General features: G+C 40.5%; 1 protein-coding gene across 6 annotated transcripts in view; it reads right to left on the bottom strand.

Annotated features, from left to right (window-relative positions):
* The window catches only part of hmg20a (high mobility group 20A), a 44858-nt gene extending 31048 nt beyond the window's left edge, over positions 1-13810 (bottom strand). For all 6 annotated transcript variants that reach the window (XM_067973513.1, XM_067973517.1, XM_067973516.1 and 3 more), the window contains exon 1: positions 13728-13810. The gene's annotated coding sequence lies outside the window, so the exon portion shown is untranslated. The remainder of the gene's footprint in view (positions 1-13727) is intronic.
* Between the last annotated feature and the right edge of the window lie 1604 nt (positions 13811-15414).

Raw genomic sequence — 15414 nt, 5'->3', positions numbered from 1 at the left:
TAGTTGCAGCAAAATCATTAAGTGCTTTACTGAAAGGGCTGGAATGATTGTTATTGGGTTTGGCATAGTTAGTGCTGTACTTTAACTGATATCTGAACATATGCAAGTTCAGCTCCACTGTTTGTTTATGTGTCTAAGGGCTGTGTCAAGAAATTGGAACCCAATGACAAGCTTTTAATTACAATCTTGTAGCCTTAGATCTTCTGGCTTACAATACAGTAAACTGCCTCAAACCTGAAAAAGCACACCATTTAATGCAACAAGATGATCTGTAAGACTACAGGCTCAAAGTTTTTGCCTAGTTTCTTCTCCTTTCCTCTCCTGAAAGCACCAACTCTTCCTTGGATACTGTTCCATAGGTGCCAGCCACTTCCAGTATCTCAACTAAGTGATCATTCTTTCATATTGAATGTCAGCAGGCTATTCAACTGTGAGGCCTCATAACCAAGTTGGATCTTGCCCACACCTGACATCCGTACAGGAGCGCTTTCCAGCAGTGACCAATGCTGGCTCGCTAGAGGTACAGGAACATTTGGGGTTCTCCCCCAGGCCTAGCCCAGGGATGTTGAAGCCAATTACAACTCTACTGCTTCCCAGGTGAGATCACCAGTTCAGCACAGGTCAGGGATTGAACCTAGGACCTTCGTGATCTGTACACTGGGGCAGGGGGGAGGAGGGGATTGCCATATTTTAACAGATCCATTATCAGATCCTTCTTTATATTATCCACACTGAAGTAGCAACAATTGCAGTGGACTAGCAAGTTTATTCCATAATTATTTAACAAACTGCTACGCTCAAGTGATGAAAGTGGCCATTATTTATTTGTGAGCCAAGATAATGAGCGTCAGCAGGCTGTTTGACCACAGCGGACACCATAGCCAAGACAAATCCTGGCCTCACCTGATGCTCACATACCTGCACTTCAAGCTGGCATTAGTGGAGAGTGATCAGGAACCCTGGGTTAGGTGCTAAAGGGAGACTGATGCCTGTGGAACAATACTCCACTGTGGGTCAGCGTCTTCAGGAGAGGAAATTGGTTTAAAAAAATGGACTAAATTGCAGCTTTTTGCTTCTTTCCAATCAGGTAATCCTAATTACATTTTCAATTCACATTGAATGGCACTCAAGAATAAGGATGCCCATCAATCACACAGCACATTAGCAAATCAGAAACAAGAACTATTTCTCCTTCAGGGATACTGATCTTATGAAATAGTAATAATTTAATGTACTGTAATATTTACAGAGTAATGGTATTTTAGAGGAACTTGTTTTAATGCACTTACATATTTTAAGTTAATCTCAGATCACTGTGTGTATTCCAAAGACTGGGATTTAAGATTAAGGGGCTAATTTTAACCTAACCCACCCAGTGGAAAACTGATGGGATCAGATCGGCTGCTCGTTTTTACTTGAAGTCAATGGAAACTGTACTCAGGCAGGGTGCTGAACGAGTGGCCGATCTGATCTAGTCAGTTTTCTGCTGGGCAGGTTAAGTTAAAATTACTCCCAAACACTTCAAGACTAGGGGAACATTTAGCTACAGATATTGTATGTTGGGTTTATTTGTAAATTATGTTTGATTCACTTTTTAAAAAAAACAGAAATATAATGGTCCCGGGATGTGTCTCTGCACCTCCTCCTTTCCCTCCTTCCTTGTTTTTTTCTCCCTCTGGACCGACTGCCTATCTTTCATCATCTCAGTCAGGCAGAATAGGGAGGGATACAATCGACCTTTGTGCACTTGAATAGCGGGGGTGGGGGGTGAACTTGCATTTATATAGTGCTTTTCATATCCTCAGGATGTCCCAAAGCACTTATTGCCAATGAATTATTTTTGAAGTGTAGTCACTGGTGTGTAGGCAAATGCTGCAGCCAACTGGCACACAGCAAGGTGCCACAAACAGCAATGTGATGAATGACCAAGTGTTCTGTTTTGGTGGTTTTTGTTGAGGGATAATTATTGGCTAGGACTCAGAACTCCCATACTCTCTATGAATAGTGCAATGAGATCTTTTAAATAGGAACAAGACTACACCAATCAGCCCATCAAGCCTGTTCAACCATTCTATTCAATCTTGACTGATCTGTACCTCAACTCCAATTATCTATCTTTTCTCCATATCCCTAATACCCTAACCTAACAAAAATCTATTGATCTCTATCTTGAAAATTTCAATTGGTTCAGCATCCACAGCCTTTTGGGAGAGAGTGTTCCAGATTTCCACCACCCTTCGTGTGAAAAAATGCTTCCCAATTTCACTCCTAACTGGCCTAGCTCTAATTTTAAAAGTTTGCCCTCTTTTCCCAGATTCCCCCACAAGAGGAAATAGTTTCTCTGTATCTACCCCATTGAATCCCTATATCATTTCCAACACCTTGATTAGATCACCCCTTAACCTTTTAAACTTCAGGGAATACAAACCAACTTTATGCAACCTGTACTCATAATTAAATCTTTAAGCCCCAGTATTATTCTGATGAATCTGCACTATACTGAGACCAATGTATTTTTCTCGAGGTCCACTGCCCAAAACTGAACACAGTTCTCCGGATGGGCTGACCATGGCTCTGTGCAACTGAAGCATCACTTCCTCACTTTGGTATTCCAACCACCTTGAGATAAAGGCCAACATGCCATTAGCCTTTTTTGATTACTTTTTGGACTATCTTTTAATGATTTGTGTACAAGGACACCTAAATCCCTTTGCTCCTCCACAACTCCTAGTCTCTCATCATTAAGAAAATATTCTGATTCGTTTCTCTTGGATACAAACCTCACATTTTCCCACATTGCACTCCATCAGTCAGTTTTTCCTACTCAGTCTGTCTATATTCCTTTGTAATTTCCTGCTCTCATCCACACAACTTACTATGCCTCCTAACTTAAGTGTTATCTGCAAACTTGGAGAAACAACTGTCTAATCCTTCATCTAATTAATATATGGTGAAAAGCTGAGGCTCCAGTACTGATCCTTGGGGAACACCACTTGTCACATCCCACCAATCAGAGAATGTTCCCTTTATCCCTATTCTGTGTCTCCTACCTCCCAACGAATTACCAACCCATGTCACAAGGTTACCTCCAATTCTGTGGGCTTTCATTTTTGATAATCTCTTGTACAGAACCTTATCAAATATTTTCTGGAAGTCCATACAGTCAACATCCACAGACACTCCCCTATCCATCATACCAGTGACCTCCTCAAAAAATTCAAATAGATTAGTCACACATGACCTAATCTTCACAAATCCATGCTAACTCTCTTTGATCAGCTCGTACTAAGTGCTCATTCATTCTGTCCCTGATGATAGCTTCCAGTAAAGTCCCCACAACTGATGTTAAACTGACTGCGGGAGGTTTTACACCCACCTGAGAAGACAAATGGAGCCTCGGTTTAATGTCTCATCCAAAAGACAGCATCTCGCAAAAAGCAGCACTCCATCAATACTGCACTGAAGTGTCAGGCTAGATTATGCGTTCAAGTCCTCGAGTGGGCCTTGGACCCACAACTTTCTGACTCAGAGACAAAAGTGCTACCACGAGCCAACACTGACAGAAATGTTCCTGTTCTTTATTGTAGTACAGTGCAAAACTGCAGAGTGTGTGTGTTTGTGTGGATAGGTGGTGAAAATAGAACAGGCTTGGCTGTGATACCCCCATGATTAAATAGTCTGCTGACATTTGCCATCTAAGCTCTCACATGAAGAACAGATGAGGTACTGGATCGTTGTTGTCACCCATGGAACAGTGAGCCCCTTCAGGAAATAATGAAAGAAAATTGATGGGGCCTGTAATCTTATTTTATGGTTCAGATGTTCATGTTAGTTTATAAAGTCAGACACTTTGTACGGGATCCTGCTTTATAGCTATCACCAGCTATCCATTATTCTATAACCTGTTTACATTTTTGATTTTAGTGCTGAATTTGTCTGTGGTCCTCAAAGGGTCTTAGGCTTTACTGTAAAAACATAGCATACTCAATCTGTGCACCATTTAGAGTCTGGTAAAACTGTTCATCAGGAAAGATTTTACCAGTCCCAGCATGGCTGCTCTGCAACAGTATAGCCTGAACTGCCTAATGGCAATTAGCAGCCCGTTGGATTGAACAATGAAGCTGTACTGGAAAACCTTTACACTGTAATTGCTTGCTGGACATCTTGTAATTACTCCACTATATCAGACAGTCACAGTGAAACAGGCTGATAATAAGCTTTGGGAAAAAGTGCAGTCAAGTTTGTAAATCTACCTCAGGAATGTTTCTGGTCACATTGAGGTTTTTTAAGCTCCTATTAGTGGCTATTTTGTTGCTTTCATCACAAGAGTCATTTTTTCTCCAGTTGTTTTTCATTAAATCTATTCCTGCAGCTCTTCCTCTTTTGTCATTGCTCTGGATAACTCATCCATTTAACTTTATGGTTCATACAACTCTTAGTTGTTCGGTGTGGGTGAACAGACTGCTGCTTATATCTCTGTTCCTACACGTGTGAATGAGCAACAATTTCAGAAAGAGACAGACTCGGGATGGTCCATCGAGATCCTCACTTCAAACAGGCTACTGGGGGAATGTGTTACACAATGGACAGAAAATATATATCACAAAAGGCAAGTTAGTGCTGTAGTGTCAAAGAAAGGAACTGATGAGCAAAGAAATAACTTAGAATACTGGGTATTATTTTGAAAAGTTTTAAAGTTCCTGATGGCCTAGTAGGTAAAGACATCTCCTGGTGTTATACTAAAGTATAAGGATGACAAAATCCCCGGTTTGTTCTCTGATCACAGCCACGGTAGCAATTGGGGTATGCTAAAGTAGCTGACTCAAGCTGAGGTATAGATGCACAGGCACCAGGCACATCTGATATTTCATCGTGCCCATTTTTTGCGTGAGAGTGTTGGCAGGCTAGCCAACTACAGAGGGCATCGTTCTGTTCTTATCCAAGGTCCACATATGCATCTCCTGCAAATGTCGCTGGTTGGTGATCAAGAATGGGAACTTCCAATTAGTTGTGCCGTGACCAATTGTTGCACACCAATGGCTACTCCAGCTCTGATCAGCTAATTCAGCTTCGATGAGGGATTGAATCTAGGATCTTCCTAGTTTGTAAGGCTCAGCTATTTGCGGTCTTAACAGGCTGAACCACTGGGGGAGCCCACACCATCTAGCTTTTGAAAGAATCTATAAAGGACATTAGATCCTGGACAGCAACTACATACATCTGGCCTTCAAGACTCAATGAAAGGGGTATCAGAAGGCTCAAAAAACAAAGAGCTACTTTTAATAGATGCTTTCATTTAATACTGCTTTTCAAATACAGTTAGGCCTATTCAGTTACTCACTACACATGGATATTGAACATCTCTCAAGTTGCAAGACAGTAATCCAATTGAGGGAGATGACTTTCAGACGTTATAAACCAAGAGTGAAATGCAAGCATTTTGTCATCATAATGTAAACCCCAAGTTTGAATTGTGGTCTTATAAATAATGCCAGATTCTGTTCAGTATTTTGCAACATACAGTAGATAATGAATGTGTATAAATTAACTGTGAAAAAAAAAATTATTGACATCAGCCAATTTATTTGAGATTGTGATTGGCTGTTCTCTTTGTGCCTCATGACATTGAAGCTTAACAGAGGAGTTAGGGTCCCCTCTCGTGGCTCAGCGAGCTTATCCAATGAGTAGCTGAGCGACATAGACCACGAAGCTTCCAGGTTGAATCCTGTGTCTTTTTTGAGTTGGTTACATAGGAAGAGATTTAGGCCATTCAGCCCCTCAAGCACGTTCTCAGGCTGATGGTAGGGGTGTTACAATTGATTTCAACACCTCCTGACCACTACCAGCAACCTTTCCTAGAAATACATGTGTGTGGATTTCGTGTTTGAAGGATATTGGACCCAGTTGTAAAACCTCCCACAGTCAAATAGCTTGCTGACACTCTCAAAGCTCCCGCATGAAAGATAACTACTTGGATGAGAGCGACCGAAGCCCATGAAACACGCCCTAATGAGGGAATTGGCTCCTTTGAGAGAGATGGGGAGATAGTGGTCAAGGAAAAAGTTTGTGGATTATTTATTACCAATACTTTGGATAGTGAGCTACAGAAAAATTCCCTTCCATCACTCATCTCCACTTGATAATTCAAAGTCATTTTCTTCACTAAAAAAGATTCAATTATCCAGTTATTTCAATTGAGCAATGTAAGTGACACAGGAAAATAGGAATTTAGTGCTAAAAGGGAATCAGATAATTTGAATTAAATGACTAAATTAAGACAAGTAGACTGCATTAGATCTACAAGGAGTATAAGTAGCATCCACGTATAAAATGCTCGTGCATTAACAATATTCTGTCCCCAAAAGGCCTTTAGAATTCTTTGTAAGTACTATTAAATTATATATATATATATATATATATATATATATACACACACATACACACACAAAATAGTTTTTTTTTAAAAATGATCTATATATACACTAACTCTACTAGTGCCATCTATTGGCAGATATCCTCTTTAAAAAAAACTACATTTGCAGATTGAACTTGTTCTCTCTCCCCTCCCAACTTTAATTCCTGAAGGTGCCATTTATTGATTCCACAAGCATGGTTGCTCTATAATATAGTCTAAGTGGCTATTTTTCATGTGTGAGTCAAGCAGTGTTGGTCTGTTATTTGATCATGGGCATCATCGCAGCAGGGTCTAATCCCGTCCTCACCCAATGTCCAAACACGCGCATTTTTGTTTCTCTTCCTAGCTAAGGACACCAAGGGCAACTGTAGCACTCAACCCACACCTCCACGTAAAGCTAACAAACTCAGCAAAGATTAGGAATTTAACCTGGAACCTCGCTGGTCTCTATTACTCACTACCCATACCAGGATGTACATTTACTCATTAAGCCACTGAGAAGCCCATAAGCTTTAAAAAAAATTGTAGTTAGGTACTGAGCAACTTCATTACACCACTGCTAATATTTATCAAAACAAGAAACAGGGCAAGTTCTTTGACTTAACACTGACAGTAAAATACCACTGACTACAGAAAGCTCACTGTATAGGTGTCAACTGTGGCTCAGTGGTAGCACTCTCACCCGAGTCAGAAGGTTGTGGGTTCCAGAGATTTGAGCACAAAATCTAGGCTGACACCACAGTGCCGTGCAGCACTGGGGGAGTGCTGCAAAGTCGGAGGTGCCGTCTTTCAGATGAGACATTAAACCAAGACCCTGCCTGCCCCCTCAGGTGGACGTAGAAGATCCCATGGCACTATTTTGAACAAGAGCAGGGGCGATCTCCCCGGTGCCCTGGCCAATATTTATCCCTCAACCAACACCACTAAAACAGATTATCTGGTCATTATCTCATTGCTGTTTGTGGAACCTCGCTGTGTGCAAACAGTGACCACACTTCAAGAGAACTTAATTGACTGTAAAGTGCTTTGGGACGTCCTGAGGTTGTGAAAGGCGCTATATAAATGCAAGTCTTTCTCCTTTAGATACCATGCTGAATTCAGGCCTGAATAATTTGACAGACACATTCCCAGAATGCATGCCAAAAGACATTGTCTTTAATATTGATAGTGCACCACTATCAGATATTCCTGCCCCTGACACACTAGGTCTTCCCTCGTGACCCCAGGAAGTTTATTTCAGGAGTTGGCAGCCCCAGTACTCATCTAAACCAGAAGAAAAGGAGTTTCTCAAAAAAACCACAGTACATGCCTCAAATAATGCCCAGAGTCCAATCTTTTCTGGGCTCCAAAAGTAGCTGCTGAAAGTGCAGAAAATATAGCGTTTCCTACTAGCTCTCCAATGGGCCCAATGGCAACTGCTAGTACAGTGCTCAAAGAGCATATGCCTCCACTTGCTCGCTGATTTCCCAGGGCCCTAGCACCAATATGAAAATGTCATAAATGGCTCGCTGCAATCGTATTTTTTAAACCATAACAACAGATTCCAGTCAACTTTGGTCACTCCAAGGCAGAAAATTACTAATGGCCTCTTCAAATAAAATGAAATGTGGCTTTGGTCTTTATTAGCTGGGCAACGCATGTACTCACTACTCAGAAATGTGATCTGACTGAGCTGCTGTTCATTCAGCAAGACATCAAGACAATGAACTGGCAATGAGCCAAAACTCGACTGCTTTTATAGATCTTAATGTTCAACCAACTGTACTCAACAATCAATAGACTGTTGAATCAGCAAATTAATTGGGTAAATTGCACCAGTTTTGGATACATTTTGAAATGCATAATTTTATTCACCAGTTCAAACCATAATTCTTTTCTTTTGCAGTCATTTTTTGACCTCTAATGAGACACCCCCCCCAGGCATAGCATGGGTTTCCACAGTTCTGTACTAATAACATCCCAAAACCCTCAACTTCAGAACACCGCACCCTACAGGATTTCTATTTCAGACAAAATAAGTCACCAAAGCAAGTGGCAGCAGTGGCAATTTTTATTATCGCCAGAGTTTTGTTCTCAGGTACAGGAAATTAAATCATCCTAGTAAAAGAGGAGGTAATTGAGATACTGGATAGACTAAAAATTGATAAAGAGGAGGTACTAGAAAGACTGGCTGTACTTAAAGTAGATAAATCACCCAGTCCGGATGGGATGCAGCCTAGATTGCTGAGAGAAGTAAGGGTGGAAATTGCAGGAGGTGCTGGCTATAATCTTCCAATCCTCCTTAGATATGGGGGGAGTGCCAGAGGACTGGAGGACTGCAAATGTTACACCCTTGTTCAAAAAAGGGTGCAAGGATAAACCTAGCAAAGCCTTTGACAAGGTACCGCATGGTAGGTTGTTACATGAGGTTAAATCTCACGGGATCCAAGGTGAGGTAGCCAATTGGATACAAAATTGGATTGACGGCAGAAGACAGAGGGTGGTTGTAGAGGGTTGTTTTTCAAACTGGAGGCCTGTGACCAGCGGTGTGCCTCAGGGATCGGTGCTGGGTCCACTGTTATTTGTTATTTATATTAATGATTTGGATGAGAATTTAGGAGGCATGGTTAGTAAGTTTGCAGATGACACCAAGATTGGTGGCATTGTGGACAGTGAAGGAGGTCATCTAGGATTGCAACGGGATCTTGATAAATTGGGCCTGTGGGCCGATGAATGGCAGATGGAATTTAATTTAGATAAATGTGAGGTGATGCAATGCATTTTGGTAGATCGAATCGGGCCAGGACCTACTCCGTTAATGGTAGGGCGTTGGGGAGAGTTATAGAACAAAGATCTAGGAGTACAGGTTCATAGCTCCTTGAAAGTGGAGTCACAGGTGGATAGGGTGGTGAAGAAGGCATTCAGCATGCTTGGTTTCATTCGTCAGAACATTGAATACAGGAGTTGGGATGTCTTGTTGAAGTTGTACAAGACATTAGTAAGGCCACACTTGGAATATTGTGTACAGTTCTGGTCACCCTATTATAGAAAGGATATTATTAAACTAGAAAGAGTGCAGAAAAGATTTACTAGGATGCTACCGGGACTTGATGGTTTGACTTATAGGGAGAGGTTGGATAGACTGAGACTTTTTTCCCTGGAGAGTAGGAGGTTTCGGGGTGATCTTATAGAAGTCTATAAAATAATGAGGGGCATAGATAAGGTCGATAGTCAAAATCTTTTCCCAAAGGTAGGGGAGTCTATAACGAGGGGGCATAGATTTAAGGTGAGAGGGGAGAGATACAAAAGGGTCCAGAGGGGCAATTTTTTCACTCAAAGGGTGGTGAGTGTCTGGAACGAGCTGCCAGAGGCAGTAGTAGAGGCGGGTACAATTTTGTCTTTTAAAAAGCATTTGGACAGTTACATGGATAAGATGGGTATAGAGGGATATGGGCCAAGTGCAGGCAATTGGGACTAGCTTAGTGGTATAAACTGGGCGACATGGACATGTTGGGCCGAAGGGCCTGTTTCCATGTTGTAAACTTCTATGATTCTACAGGTCAGTCAGTTTAATCTCAATGGTGGGGAAGCTTTTAGAAACGATAATCTGGGACAAAATTAATAGTCACTTTGACAAGTATGGATTAATTAAGGAAAGCAAGCACAGATTTGTTAAAGGCAAATCGTGTTTAACTAACTTGATTGAGTTTTTTGATAAGGGAACAGAGAGGGTTGATGAAGGCAATGTGGTTGATTATGTGTATCTGGACTTTCAAAAGGCATTTGATAAAGTGCCACATAATAGGCTTGTCAGCAAAATTGAAGCCCATGGAATAAAAGGGGCAGTGATAGCATGGATACGAAATTGGCTAAGTGACAGGAAACAGAATGGTGAATGGTTGGTTTTCGAACTGGAAGAAGATATAGAGTGGTGTTCCCCAGGGGTCGGTACTAGGACCACTGCTTTTTTTGATTTTTTTTTAATGACTTAGACTTTTCAATTTCAAAATTTGCAGATGACACAAAACTTGGAAGTGTAGTAAACAGTGAGGAGGATAGAAATAGACTTCGAGAAAATAGACAGGCTGGTGGAATGGGCAGACACATGGCAGATTAAATTTAATGCAGAGAAGTGTGAAGTGATACATTTTGGCAGAAAGAATGAAGAAAGGCAATATAAACTAAAGGGTACAATTCCAAAGGAGGTGCAGGAACAGAGAATCCTGAGGGTATACGTGCACAAATCTTTGAAGGTGGTAGGGCAGGTTGAGAAAACGGCTAAAAAAAAGCATACAGGATCCTGGGCATTATAAATAGATTGTAAACAATTTTACAACACCAAGTTATAGTCCAACGATATTATTTTTAATCCCACAAGCTTTCGGGGGCTTTCCCCTTCCTCAGGTGGTGTGGAAAGGGAAGCGGAAAGCCCCCGAAAGCTTGTGGGATTAAAAATAAAATCGTTGGACTATAACTTGGTGTTGTAAAATTGTTTACAATTGTTAACCCCAGTCCATCACCGGCATCTCCACATCATTATAAATAGAGGCATAGAGTACAAAAGCAAGGAAGTTATGTTGAATCTTTATAAAATACTGGTTCGGCCACAGCTGGAGTATTGTGTCCAATTCTGGGTACTGCACTTTAGGAAAGATGTGAAGGTCTTACTGAGGATGCAGAAAAGATTTACTAGAATGGTTCGAAGGGATGAGAGACTTCAGTTACGTGGATAGACTGGAGAAGTTGGGGTTGTTCTCATTAGAGCAGAGAAGGTTGAAAGGAGATTTGATAGAAGTGTTCAAATTCATTAAGGGTTTAGATAAAGTAAATAAAGAGAAACTATTCCCATTTTCGGAAGGGTCGGGAACCAGAGGACACAGGTTTAAGGTGATTGGCAAAAGAGGCAACATGAGGAAAAACTTTTATGCAGCGAGTAGTTATGATCTGGAATGCGCTGCCTGAAAGGCTGGTGGAAACAGATTCAATTGTAGCTTGGATAAATACTTGAAGGGAAAAAATTTGCAGGTCTACGGGGAAAGAGCGGGGTAATGGGACTAACTGGATTGCTGTTACTAAGAGCCGGCATGGGCTCGATGGGTCGAATGACCGCCTCCTGTGCTGTAATCATTCTATGATCCTGCAAGGTGTTGTTCCCGGCTTCTGGAGGCACTTAGATAGTCTCATTTTATATTACAGTATAGCATGGAAAAGCAACACTGCAAGCTAAATGGGGTATGAGGGTCAAGAACCCAGCAGTTCCAAAGAACATGGATGAAAAATATTAAGCCATAAGAGTATCTACTCAGGGACAATGAAATCTGTGGTTTTACTTTGATGCAGTGCAAATGGCAACTTGCAACATAATGTGAGCAGATCTACATAGCAGACAGAAAGATCTAGAAACCACTGCAGTCCTGATCAGTCACACTAGCTTTATTCCTTCCTCTTTGTTTCCAGCAATGCAATCTGCAGCATCAGAATTCTCTAACTATTATCCAAACAAGAGGAAGAGGCAAATATTTTTATTGTTCTAGAAGGAATACACAGACTTAAATCTTGATCTGTCCTGTGTCAACATAACTCCAACTGTTGCACACAACTGCCACAATGGCAGACATTGGCTAACCCAGCACAGAATTTGGTCTATGTGGCTCATACAGTGCATCCACCCAAAGAAACATCAAGCAAATAACGTAAAACCTTTCAATGGTAGCTCAAAATAAAGAATCACTGTAAAAACTTCCACCTCATTAGAAATGAAGTTGACAGGAACTGTAAAGTAGTTTTTAAAATAAAAATCACATTTTCTTTGGCAGCAGTGCCATGAGGGGATGGGAAACTCTGTACTCGCAATGAGCAAGTAAATTTACATTGTAACTTTCAGGCAGAAGACCGTTGATCCATCTAGCCACAGTATTCCCATGATGCATTTCTAATAACTCAATCCCATTTGTTGACAAGAATCTGTCTCATTCTTTCTTGAAACCCATTAAGATTTCTTGTTTCACCCACTGTGCTGATAACCTGTTCCAAATACTTAACACCCTTGTAAGTTTTTTTAAACAAAATTCCTCATGCATTTCCTACTTTCTTTTGTTGCCCTTAATTTGTAAATAATGACCACCTGTGCTTAAATTCTATCCATGGCAGAAAAGCTTACTTGAAGCCAATATGTCAAAACCTTCCATAATTTTGAACACTTCTATCATATCCCCTTTCAGTCTTCTCTTCTACACCCCCACCCTGAACTGAATCTGGGAAGCAGTAGACGTACATACACAAAATCATTTAATTGTACATTCTTATCTAAGCCAAGTGAGATTTCTGCATAGATGCAACATAAATTTAGATGTGTTTTGCCCAATAGAAATTGCTGACTAGCTACAATTGTGACTACATTTTAGCCACATGCACTAATTTTAGTAGAAATCATCTTACATACACTCACACAATACAGGTAAATGTACTTCACATGTATATTTACTTAACAAACATGCACCACCATTCAGTAACCAAGGAAGCAAAGCCCTCACAACAATCAAAAAACACTTGCACACTCTGCTTTTCACCTTACCACTTTGTCAACATACAAAAGGTTAAAGTGCACATGAATGAGTATTGAGATCACATGTCCAACAAGTGCCTATTTTTCATTTTTTTGTTCAATAAATCAGAAATGCAATTAGCCACATCTGGCTAATATACTGGACAACACTGGTTTAGCCAATGCTGCCATTTCTTACCCAGCCAATAGTATGTAGGTTTGCTGCAGATCCAGGCACACTGCCAGTCTACATTTGCTACCTTCTATAAAGTTCAGATCAGGAACCACTCTATGGAGGGCAATTCTAATGAGATTAAAACAGCAATCCAACACCAGACTTTCAGAAAGTTGAACTGCAAATAACAGAGCAACGTTCCAGAAAGCCACACCAAGCCAGACTTCAATACTATGAAGGTGAGACATTAGACTTCCACCCAGCTATTCACCTAGCAACCCTGTAGACTGATCCAAAAAAATTAACCAAAAGTGTGGATAGTAGAGCCAAGTGTCAAGCAGTTGTGGGGAATAAACCAACATAGGGTCATAGCATAATACAAGGTCATATTGAGGACAATACAATTTAATCAGCTTTTAGGCAAAAAAATCATTATTTTGAGGGGGAATTTGACAATTAATTGTTTTTTTTTTCAAACCTGCATCTTTTGTTGTACTGTAACTGATGAGTTTTTTTTTTAAAGCAGCTAAGATTATAATAATCAAATACAAATTAACAAGGACATTCCTCAGCAGCCCACTCCCCTTTCCTTCTTTACACACACTCACACTGACCTGAAAAGAGCCCGGCTCCAACTATTGGCTGCACTCTGATCCTTATAGGGGGGGTTCCACAAATGAACAAAATGGCGTGAATCCCTCTAGCACCGCTTCACCAAGACTACGGCAGATAAACCACTCCGCGCAATGAGGGACTACCTTCGACTTCGCCCTACAAATCAAAACAAAAACCCTTTCAAAGTTGTTCAGGTCCAATACGTTTTAATTAATCATTGATCATTTTAAATTGAGGCTGAAAGAATACACGCCGCGCTTTTAAAGTGTGGCCGGATTATTTGATGTTAGCGATAGAACCAAGAGTTGTTTTCCCGCGACTGTCGCAAAGCGTGCCGGGAGTTGTAGTTTGATTCAAACTTTGACCCCGATATTAAAACGTTGAAGAGGGCCGCCAAAAACTACACTCTCATGATGCATTGCGAGTCTCACGTAAGGGTGATAGAGGAGAGCACGCTCAGAGTTGGTGTTTGGATTTTTAATTTATATACAAATAGTACATGTATTTAGTAAAATTATGGAACAGTTAGAAATGGCCGAGAAAGCATTCCATTCTTTTGTTTAACGTGCTTTTTTTTCTCAAGTATTTTGTTTCACATAATTAACGGTAAAATAATCAGAGGGAGAGATTCGCATTGTTCCTTAAAATGTTTTACTGCAGTGATAAAGGCATTTGCATTGCTGAAGTCTTGTATGTAGTCTTGCAGTCTGTTTTTATGTTACATTTAGCAAGAGATAAACCGTTAACATCTAAATAGGACGAGTCAGTGATTGCTGAATATAATCATACCTTTGACACGATCTGTATTTCAAATTTGTAGCAGAATAATTATTACATATATTCCTGTTTCCACATAGTAAATGTCTTGGAGAACACAGTCTCTAAATATATGTGAAACACTTGGCCTTAATTATTCAGCAAGTGCTCCCATAATGGGGGTAGGTAAAAATTCCAGAATATTGACCCAGTAATGATGAAGGAATGGCCAAGTCAGGATAGTGTATGACTTGGAGGGGAACTTGCAGGTGATGGTATTCCCATGACATCACTACTCTTGTCTTTCTCTGTGAAGTTGTTCTAAAATTAATGGAGCAGCATAAACTCAAGCAGCATGTAGTATTTGTTTAATCCAAGCGGATTTCTTTGAAAGTTGGTCTACTGGTATCAAAGCTCTTGCTCCCTGTGAGCTTGGTCCCAGTTTCATGGTGGGTCCTGCTCAAGCAAAGATGACATGATAGCCCTGGGGTATTTCAAAGAATTTGATTTATACTTTCTTTTGCCACCTTTCCACTTTTAATATACTTTTACATTTTATTTTCTCTTTTTAAGTCTCTCTTGGCCATGCACTGTTTCACGAATGGGTAGGTGGAAAATTACTTTTGTTCGTAACAATAGGCTGTTTGTGGATTTATTGGTAAATGCACTGGGTGCGTGAAACTGAACCATATACACCAGGATGGTTTGAGATCTCTATTAAGCTGAGGCAGTTGTAGGAGCCTTAGTGCTCTATTTGCAATGCAGGGAGAGAAATTAGCCAGAGTTCCTGCCCTTGATTGTTACCCAGTGACCCCGGTTTTAAAAAATGCATGTTATAAAGAATAAAGTGTGATTCTGTCCTGAGGCATGTGAAGGATGCTATACAAATGCAGGTTCTTTATATTTTATTTATTGATGTGGCAAGTACAA

Source organism: Heptranchias perlo, chromosome 38 (genome assembly GCF_035084215.1).
Source record: "Heptranchias perlo isolate sHepPer1 chromosome 38, sHepPer1.hap1, whole genome shotgun sequence".
Lineage (NCBI taxonomy): Eukaryota > Metazoa > Chordata > Chondrichthyes > Hexanchiformes > Hexanchidae > Heptranchias > Heptranchias perlo.
This window is presented reverse-complemented; position numbering and strand designations above follow the sequence as displayed.